The following is a 10,880-nucleotide window of genomic DNA, read 5'->3' as shown; positions in this document are numbered from 1 at the left end:
TAAAATGTCTTGACTTTTTGACTGCAATTTTGATGAGTGGATTAGAAGATTAGCAATTTGGAAAAAAAAGATAATGATTCCAAATGTTCCTAATGCCTGCAGTTCACGGCTTAAGGCCCAGCACACAATATGAGATATTACCTCTTCACTATACATTTTGCCACAGCTGAAATGAAAGTACCCATAAAGCCCAAAATTGCGTTGGGACGTCAAGTGATGGGGGCTCAAGGTAAAGTCTCGATTTTAAGGATTTCTAGTGCATTTTCTAAGACTCTCGTGGGGATTTGAAGTGGATACCTACTGTACCAGGTGACTACTAATATGTTCAGGTTTGAAGTCGCTCTGCTGGAAATATCAAACGCGTGTGAACAGACTGTGTACCTGGCGCGCACATTTTTTACTCCTAAGCTTCTACCTTCATTCCTGTGAATGTGTTGAGACGGGAGAGACGAGGCTCGGCCAGAGACGAGGCTCGGCCAGAGACGAGGCTCGGCCAGAGACGAGGCTCGGCCAGAGACGAGGCTCGGCCAGAGACGAGGCTCGGCCAGAGAAACGGCGCTAAAGCCAAGGGGAGTGAGGGACTGAGGCCTTTTCTCCTGTTTGGGCGTGAATAGAGGAGAGGTCTGTCTCCAGGCGAACACAGGAGATGTTCTGTCTGCCTCTGCCCGGCGGCCGTACCATTAGTGGGTCGCTCTATTGATTGCCAGGCGGGTAAATTGCTGAGCAATCTAAAGGGAAGACTCAGGAACCGGAGCATCGCTTTTGTTTTTCGTTTTTTTCAGCAGGAAAGCGAAGTGGTCGTGCTGATGATGAGGAAAAGCTGTTTATGAGTCTGTTTCAATGTGTTGCTGTTTATAGGTGTGGTCTGCATGCACGTTGGGGCTGATATGGGCGATATATTCTTAATATAATATAGATACCGTGATTCGAGACAAGATGTCGTCTGGGAATTTTGCGTGATCGCAATACTGCGATATACATGTTGACTTTAAGGCTGAAATTCAGTCGAGTGACAGTTTTCTGAACTTCTTAGGCGGTTCTAGCGGTCATCATAAACACTCTGATATGATTCAATTCTAGCGTTTCAATTTCTGAATCGATTTGAAAATTGTAATAAAAACACTTTTTTTTTTTAAAGGTAAGCAACCGTCTTCATCCTAAATTAAATGCCACTCAGCCGTTAGAAAATATTTAATTTCTTTATTTGACTCAATTAATTTTTGTGAAATAGTTTTGTAATGCACGTCAGATGTTGAACAATGAGAAGTTGGCAGCAATTCCCATTATGAATTAAATGTCAATATATAGACATACAATCGCATCGGGTTGAATTGATAGAGTCGGACCGGGACCCTTTGTATCGAAACCGAACCAATAGCCCTCCTCAAAATATCAACTAACTATCGATGTCAAGGTATTCGTTAAAAAACGACGTTGGAGTTTCTTTCAAGAGGAGCAACGCTGCATCTACAGTAATTAAGCAAACGTAAAAAGATTTTTTTTTTAAATCAAAGGCACGGCCAAAACCAAAATCTTTAACTACAAACACCGAGGAGCTGCCGTGCTTCATTGAGCCGCTGCCCGAGCACCAGTTGCCAAAGGGCTGTGTGGGACATCTGGAAGCAGATCTAATCTTCAAAAAAAAACAAAAAAAAAAACACTCCAAAATGATCTCGATCTCAGATGGCAAACGTCCCACTTGGAAAAGAGCTCAGTCTCAAGCGGCTGGAAGGGAGTGAGAGGATTCCAAAGAGCACGCTCCAGGAGGAACGCGCTGTCATGGCGCTCTCGTGACTTTGCGTCAGACGCCATCCGTGCGAGAGGCCGCAGCAGGTTCGGGGTCACGTGACGGAGCAGCGCCGGGGTCCCTCCCGTCGGCTTTTTGAGGGAGTCATTTCGAGGCCCCGGATCCTGTCGACCTCATGCATGACCTCATCATGCATGAGGTCTTTGCGGTGTGGGAGCGGTGTGATTTAAGCAGCCACGCCTGCCTTGGCTCTAGTTAATTGGGCTGCCTACCTGTTGAGCAATCGATGAGCGACGGGTTCGCTCTGCCCCGGCCGCTGTGGGAGAAGAGCTTCAACACGAGATAAAATCCAAAGTTGTTGATGACAAGAAATTAACGACGCCGTCCGGGAAACAATTCTCTGGCATTTGAAACCGGAGTTTGAGAGCTATGAGCCAAAAATAAAACAAGGCTTTGCTACGGCAAGAGGAAACGTGTCACGTGATTCCTTTCAAGTTCGGCAGAGCTGTTTTCAGTTAAAGCCGAAAAATGTCAAGGAAATAGCGATGAGTGTAAACAAACCACACATTCCAAAAGGTTCTTAATACAATGTAATAAATCAATTAATTAAAATCAATTAAATAAAATTTTACCACGAGTCTGAAAAGTCGTGGTAAAATAAAACCACGGCGCCTCCCGTGACCCCTGCATCATCATTTCCACACCTGCGCTTGTTAGCGTAGTAGATTTCACCATTAAAGCGGCACCCGCTGGTGAAATCTTGATACACACACACACACAAACACACGCGCACACACACACACACACACACACACACACACACACACACACACACAGACGCAGACACACTACAACATCCAATGTTCTCCAACAGGCTCATTAGACGTTAGACTTGAGCTGAACAGGTCGCTGCGTCGTGGAGTTCTGAGCTGCTTCTGGTCGGAAAGGGCCGCTTAATGCAGCTTTAAAGGATCTATGTGACATTTGACCCGGGCAGGCAACCCGCTGTACTTAAGCATATCTGTAAGCGGGGGGGGGAAAGGAACTCGCCGGGATTCCTTCAGTAGTAGCGGGCGAGCCAAGAGGGAAGAGCCCGGCGCCCAATCCCCGCCCGCCCAGCCGGACTATAGGATTGGTCAAACTTTCTTTCTACGGTATGTAGGTTAGCCTACTTTCCAGAGTGAATCCAGCCACCTAGGATGGGGGGCGGGGTCTGTCCTCAGGGGGGGAGGACGTTGGACAGCGCAGGATGCATTAGCGTCGCCGATGCTTTCCACCTGACAGGCGGCCGTGACATTCCCCTGACATGTCACGTCAGATTTACGGCTGATTTGTTCCGCCTGCACCAAAGAAAACGCTTGCGGTTTTTCTGTTTGTTTGGTTTTTCTTCCAAAACGCGAACAGGCACCGGTCAGACGTCATACAGTGTGTCACAGTCACCGTGCGTGCAATCGTCAAAACTGAATGTGATGAATCACATTTACAAGCCTATAAAGCGCAACGGGAAGTGTGTGTTGGCTTTTATGGAGCTGTTTGCAGCCGGTAAGGTCAGAGGTGCAGTGAAAGCCATGCGGAGGACACATGCAGCCTGCCTCATATACTGTAAGTATCCAGCACAGGGGTGTCAAACTCGTTCTATTAACTAGATCGGTTGAAATGGGACTTCAGGCAGCCGTATTGCTTTTTTAAACGATTAAAGCATGGCTGGGGAGCTGGTGCGTGCACATGAGCATGACCAGGCGTCGGCATGACCACCACCGTCGGGCTGATGAAGTTGGAATCGAGCATCTGAAATGAAGGTTTTCCCTCCACCTGCTCTCGGATCGCTTCCGCTACAGCTACGAAATGTTTCATTTTTACAGATTTTGTCTCATTTATTCAACAAGATCGACTAGATTGACTAAGACAAGATTCAAGATTCAAGATTTTTTTTATTCGTCACTTACATATACATACTTTCATACATATATGCAGTGAAATGTAATCTCATCTAAACTGCATTTGACTTAAGCTCTGTACTGATTTGACCCATATAGATGAGAAGTGTATGTCAATATCTTTATATATATACACATATGTATGTTTTTTATTTATTTTTTCCCCAAATCATCCCGACCGGGTGGGACCCCTCTGAAGGCCGAACACTGCCCATGGGCCCTATGTTTGACACCCAGTCAGATGTCATATTCTGGTGTGGTGTGACAGAACCGAGTGTAATGAATCGCACGTACAAGCCCATAAATACACAACTAGAAAAGTGTTTATATGGAGCTGTTTGCAGCCATTAAGGTGCATTTAAAGCCACCCACCTCCCTATAAGTACCGGCAGTCTATGATAATGTATTTTTAATGCAAACCAGACACGGATTTCCTTTTTTTTTGTCTCGTGAACTTCTATATGCTTTCAACATAAAGTTGCAGCACAACACCCGGAGCAGCAACAGCGCAGAGCGGGGGCAGCGTCCTCTCCCCGGGAACCGGGTCGGACCTGGACGCGCCCATGACGCACCTGGCGGAAGGTGCGTTCGAGTCCGTCCGACGTCACGGCTTCACACAGCTCGCTAAAACATAAACGCTTACTGCGGGCAGCGAGGTCACGAAACGCCTTTCGATTCTGTCATAAACGCGACGGGTGGGCGGGCGCAGATGTCTGTCGTTCAGCGGTAGAAAACCCGCCGAACGCCTCGCGGGACGCGTCTGCGGACGTCATGGAACACAACTTGAGACTCCCGTTTACGAGACGCGTCTCTCCCGGACCTTAACCGCCCCAGCGGGACGGCTTGATCAGCAGACGCAGTAAGTCTTCCGACTGCCGCGCCGCTCGATCCACACCGCGTCCGTCCGCCGCCGCCGGCGCGCGTCCGAAAACTCCGCCGCCGCGACTCGAAATGCGAAACGCAACGACCTGTCAAACACCGTGAATGAGTCCTGCATCGCGGTGGGCTAACGGCTCACTCGGCGTTTTTTTTGGGGGGTTTTTTTTTTGTTGTTTTTTTTTGGTGGAGGGGCGGGGGTCGGCGTGCTGTCCAGGCGCGCCGCCCGGCTTCCCCCCGGCGAAGGGACCTGCAGCCCTCCCGAAGAAACACACCGAGCATCCCCTCCCTCCCGTCCCCTCCGGTCCCCTCCCCCGGGCTCCTGCGTCTTCGAGACGCGCTCTTTGGGGTCCTTACCTCCGGTGGATGAATCCGCGGAACCTTCACGATGCGGGACCTGCTCAGCTGCACAGCATCTCTGTGGAGCCGGGAGGACGGAGCGGCGTGTGTGTGCGCGCGTGTGCGTGTGTGCGTGCGTGTGTGTGCGTGCGTGTGCGTGTGTGAGCGCTGTCCCCTTCCGACGGATGCAAGGTTACCGCTGTTAACCTAGGGGGCGCCAGAGCCGCTCGTTACCAGCTGGGGATGACGCCGCATCCGACGCACGCACGCCGCTTGCGCTCGCACGCTCCTCTGGTGTGGAGAGCGTTGCGCGAGTGCGCGTCCGCACGGGGAAAATAGGTGAAATGTGCGGGAGGCGGCCGCGCAGTTGCACGCCCCTGGAAAACGACAACTTAGGGTGTCTACATGTCTGTTGAAAAATGTTGATTGGAGTCGCCATGAATATTCAGATTTCTTATTATTCATGTGTTTACCCATACATTTATTTATTTTGTCAAAATTAGTCAAGTCTCGATTTTCATTTCAGACGTTATAAAACCCTGAAGCCTACAGGCTGCACCTGGCACTTGCCTTCGTGTACGAGAAAATCCTTGCAACACTTTGTCCTAAAAAGGGTCCGTGGTGTGGGGGTGGTGGGATGCTTGAATCAAGCCAGCACCCCCACACCACAGGGTCTTGGGGAAAAGAAAAAAGTACAAAAAAAAACCAGTTAAAAAATAAAAGCAAATTCAGCTCTCTGCTCTCTGAAATGAACGGGTTGATTTCTACACCATGCGACTTGGGGTTATTTTCTTCTCTTTTCTTTCCATGCCCTACACGCCGGGGTCACACGGAGACCAGCGTGGCTGTCTCGCCGTCCCTCTAACCCACCGCACGGAGACCAGCACGGCTGTCTCGCCGTCCCTCTAACCCACCGCACGGAGACCAGCACGGCTCTCTCTAAAGCCGGTCTCCAACCGATTAAAATGCCCACAAACCCATCTCACCCCCCTGGGATTGGCTTTAATTCCTGAATGTAAACACAGCACAGCAAATAATAATCTGTTGTGGCTGGGACCCATAAATAATGCAGCGCCCTTCGGGAGCGTAGGACAGAATTAATTGAGGATCTTAGGGCAGAATTTGGGCAGAATTTGAAAAGAAAAACTCGTCATGCAGGGAACTTCCTTGACGCCTGCTTTGCTGAGGATGTTTTTCCACGCACAGGGTTCATCGTGTCTCCATCGGCAGCTGTTGTTCAGAGTTTTTGACCAACGTGCTGATCTGATGTGTAGCGTTTAATATCGTCCTCGCTGTTTTGGAAACCAGAACCCCCGACACCATCTCCCGTCTCCATCCCAGAGGAGCACATCCCCAAAACACACCCTGGAGCCATTGATTGAGTCTGCCGCCGAGTCATCGTTCGTCGAGTGTCGGACGAACACCGATGTCGTCGTGACGACGCAGGTGAAGACGGAGCGAGCTGCCGGACGCTACAAGGGCGCTGACCTGGGCGGAGGAAGAGGAAGAGGAAGAGGCACCTTGTCTGTCAGGGGAGAAAAGAAGAGGTGGTGTTCATCTATGGGGTAAAGGGAACGTCTGTGTGCGTGCGTGTGTGTTTGCGTGTGTGTGTGCGTGTGTGTGTGCACGTGTGTGTGTGTGTGTGTGCGTCTGTGTGTGTGTGTGTCCGCGTGTGAAGGGGGTGCTGGATTAGTCCCAACTGATCCCCATTGGGACTCAAGCAAAGGTATCCCCCCACCACCCCATTCCCATTCCAAATACACACAGGATTTAGCAGGGGGCTTTAGGGAATAGGGATAGGGGGTTGGGGGTGGGGTTGGGGTGGAGTTGGGGATATAATCCCACTGTGGTGGGGTGTGTGTGTGTGTGTGTGTGTGTGTGTGTGTGTGTGTGTGTGTTGAGGGGGGTGTTAATGTCAGATCAATAGAACAAAGCACTTTGTCTCGGCGTTGCTCCCGTCCGGCAGGCAGCAACGCTGGTATCTGCCACCAAATCAACTGCGGGGGTAGATTCCTGGGCTCAGTGCGGGGGGGAAGAGAATAAAGCCGCCCTCCGCAATCGAGAGATGATTGGATGGTGTCGCCAGCAGCGGGGGGACGTTCGAGTTCGGCCAGAAGCGTCCAACCCGCGTCTGCGCCGTAATGGTGCGGAGCCATATGGAAATGTCACACAGTAATCATAAACAATTATCCTTCCGAGCTCCCGGAGCCGGTGGAAAAGGACACATTTGCATAAAGACACAAAGGGTCCGACTTGTACATGGAGGGAGCAGACGCCCTGAGGCTCAGCACACAACACCACCAGAGGCCTGATGATGATGATGATGATGATGATGATGATTATGATGATGATGATGATGATGAGAAGGAGGAGGACGATGACGCGTCTCTTTTTACCCGCTCATTTCAAAGCTGGTTGACATTGAAGGTGGCGACAGACGGACGTCCTGCAGAGAAGCATTTCGGGGCGCGGGGTCAAAACAGAGGGCGCCGCCGCCGCGCAGCTACACCGTTCACGTGTCGGATCGGGCGGAGTCAGACGCGGAGTCAGACGCGGAGCCGCGGTCGCGTCCCTCCGGACCGCGGCTGTAAATCAGAGGGGCCGGACTGCGAGGGAGCGCAAAGAGGGTTAATGGGTGTCAACGGCAGACACAGGGCCGACGCCGAGGGAGTCCACTGAGAATTGGATGCGGCGTCACGGGACGGGGGGTGGGGTTTGAGGGTTTGGGGGGTGGGGGTGGGGGTGGGGTGGCGTATACGAGGCCGGCGAGGGCAGCCGCTCGTTGGGTTGCGGCGGTCACCAATAAACACTGATAATTTGATTCTGGGAATGTAAAGCTAAGCCTCTTGTCGGAAGCCATCGACGCCATTTGAGTCCGTTGGCTTGCGGGCTGCTTCTCTGGCATCCCGCTGGCATTTGATATTGATTTGATATTTTCACTGTGAAAACCGCCACTAAATAAATGCATTCGGAGGTTGATGCTTGTGGGGATTGTGGCAGGGCTTTCAGAACCCTGTTGCTTGCCACAAGTCATTAGTGTAAATATGTGACCAGTAGATGGCAGTAAAATCCCAAGGGAAAATATAATTCTGCTGCTGTGGGATTCTTACTTGAATAATTTCCATTTTTTTATTCATTTTACCTTTATTTAAGCAGGGGGAGTTGCATTGAAATCCAGGATCTGTTTTCCAATGGAGCCCTGGTCGAGACAGGTCTGAATTAAATCGGTTTTAAAGCCAGAAGGTGTCTTTTGGGCACTTGTTTGGGGGCGAACATTATCTAACAAAGCCCATTACCGAAGAAACACCACACCTCATTAATGGGCTCATCTTTCATAAAGTCTTCCCACTTCTGCTGGGAGTCTTGAAAAATTGTTCCACTTTTTTTTTTTTTAAATGAACGCTATTAATACCGGCGACACTCCCGTGAGATGTTCCCCAAATAAATGTACCCAAGCAAACGAGTTAGGGAACCTGAGCAGAACAGAAGGCAAAGTGTCCTTGCCAGAGGGAGGGAAACGTGTCCAAGCGACGGAGCCGCGGCGCAGCAGACGGCACAAGCCCCGCCGCCGTCACCCGACGCTGTGGCCGCAGAGGAAGGAGGCGGAAGTGCCACAAGTGGGATCCACAAAGATGGCGTCGGTCCAACTGTTGCCTTCCGGCCCGGCCCGCCTTGCAGCTCATTTTGTGGTTAAAGCGCCGATCCGTGAGGTCGTCCGCGTTGGGTGGGCTCAGTTCGGGGGTGCCAGGATTCAGTTCGGATCGGCTGCTTTTTCTTTTCCGCATGCAGGTGGTTTTTGGTTCTCCCTCTGAGACGGTCGCTCGGGGATGTTTTCTGTTATTTATTTGGGGATGCTCATCCATATTGTCAGTTTACCGACCACAACCAGCCCTTCCCAAATGCTTTAAAGTGGTAATCCGCAACATGAATCCCTTATCGCTCTCGTATGTTATACTTTATTTATCTGCCACTTTATAAGAAACAGCCATTCAATGTGATTGAGTGATGTACAGTATGTGCTGAGTACCAGAGATTTTATCGCTCACTGACTCTCGCTTGAATAAAAACTCAATTCCAATGTTAAATCAGATAATTATATTTATTTATTTATCCATTCTTTATATTTCCAGTTTCTTGAATTTCATACTTGCACTAAGTGAATAAACTTAAATAGAGAGAGAGAGAGAGAGAGAGAGAGAGAGAGAGAGAGAGAGAGAGAGAGAGAGAGAGAGAGAGAGAGAGAGAGAGAGAGAGAGAGAGAGAGAGAGAGCGGGAGATAAATGAAAAAAAATGTTAGTACAAATCCATTTTTATAAAATACAAAGCCGTTTGCAATATTGTCACAAAAGAGTATGATCTGGGCAGTTGTAACGCTGCGTCTGACACAAAATAAGGATAAAATAGTAATGTACACCAACGGGTTATAATGATCGCACCCAGCTTGTTGTTGTATTATACTGAAATGACGGAGCCCCGGAAACACGCTTGCCAATATTCTAATTAGTATACCATAGGAATATAAACATATGCAACTTTCTTTATGGTTAGTTACAGTACAATATACACTATGCACAGCAAAAAGTTGTCTATGTTGAACACGGCCCCGTTAAAAAATAAATCATTTCATGCACAATACTGCCTCTGAGGCTGCCTCACAAGCTGGTCCGCGCTATACAGTCATTTCGGGCGATATTTACAAAATTCAACAAATATTCTACATATCTGTAAAAAAAAAAAAAAAAAAAAAAAAAAAAAAAGGTCAAATAAAAATAAAAACCAAAACCAAAAAAAAAAAAAAAAATTAAAACTTGATGCAAGTTAAGAGGAAAATAAATCTTGATTCCTTTCCGAAGGTTCTCAAGTTAAGTTAGTACAAGTGAACAGTTCTTGCCTAGAAAGGAGGTTGTTTTTTTTCTCGCTTTTTTTTTTTTTCTTTTTTTTTTAAGCAACGGCCGCGACGCGCGTGAACGTCCGCGCACATTCACCCAAACACTGCAGAAATACAATCAGAAACCTAAACACGACGATGATCAAATAATAGCCTAATGGTGTAGCCGTGTGGGGTCCGTTCAACTCGTCGGTTCGTCGGACCCAAAACGCCTTTTTAAAGAGTTAAACTCGCCCCCCCCCCCCCTTCGCTCCTCTCCGCCCTTGCGGTCGCGGCCCGTACCGACTCAAGAGTCTGAACAAAGGCACTGGAGGACCTGCGGAGGATGAGCCAGCACTTGTGGGGGACAAATGGAGACGAACACCCCCCGGGCTCAAGGTCATGTGAGGTGAAACCAATCAAGGGGAAGATGACATGCGGGTCAAAGGTCATAGGTTCAAAGGTTATAAATGAGGACATGCCGTGCCACGTCTCGGGCTTCCTGGTCCAACACGGTGCACGTGAAGCAATCATCAGCAGAGCGGTGACAGGTGAGCACACGCACACACACACGCGCACGCACACACACACACACACACACACACACACACACACACACACACACACACACACACACACACACACACGCACATACACACCGTTAAACAAGGTCCGCTCACTGTTCCCAATTTACAGTATAAATGTCGGGAAAAACTAAAAGTGATGATCCTGGCGAACTGTACATGCTTTTGTCAATGGAAAAAAATAAAAATACACGGAGCGATAATTCATTCATTCATTCATTTCTAATTATTTGTACCTTGACGCATCTTTGAAATAATACGCCACTATAATGCTTTGCTGTATTTAAACTAAAACAGTTCACAATGAGCACTGCATATACCATAAAAGTCACAGAATACTTTGCATCCCCAAATTGGTTTTCCCAAATTTTTTTAGATAAGGAAAAATATAAAAATCACTGATCCGAATCCGGCGCATGTAACCCCCCCCTCCCTCCCATTCTGAAGACAAATATAGAATATAAATCAGGCACGATATTCAACCCGACAAAAGCAACTTGTTAATTCCAAACCCATTAACTGATAAAAGG

Source organism: Zeus faber, assembly GCF_960531495.2.
Source record: "Zeus faber genome assembly, chromosome: 6".
In the NCBI taxonomy this organism is placed as follows: domain Eukaryota; kingdom Metazoa; phylum Chordata; class Actinopteri; order Zeiformes; family Zeidae; genus Zeus; species Zeus faber.
Note: the sequence above shows the minus strand (reverse complement) of the source record.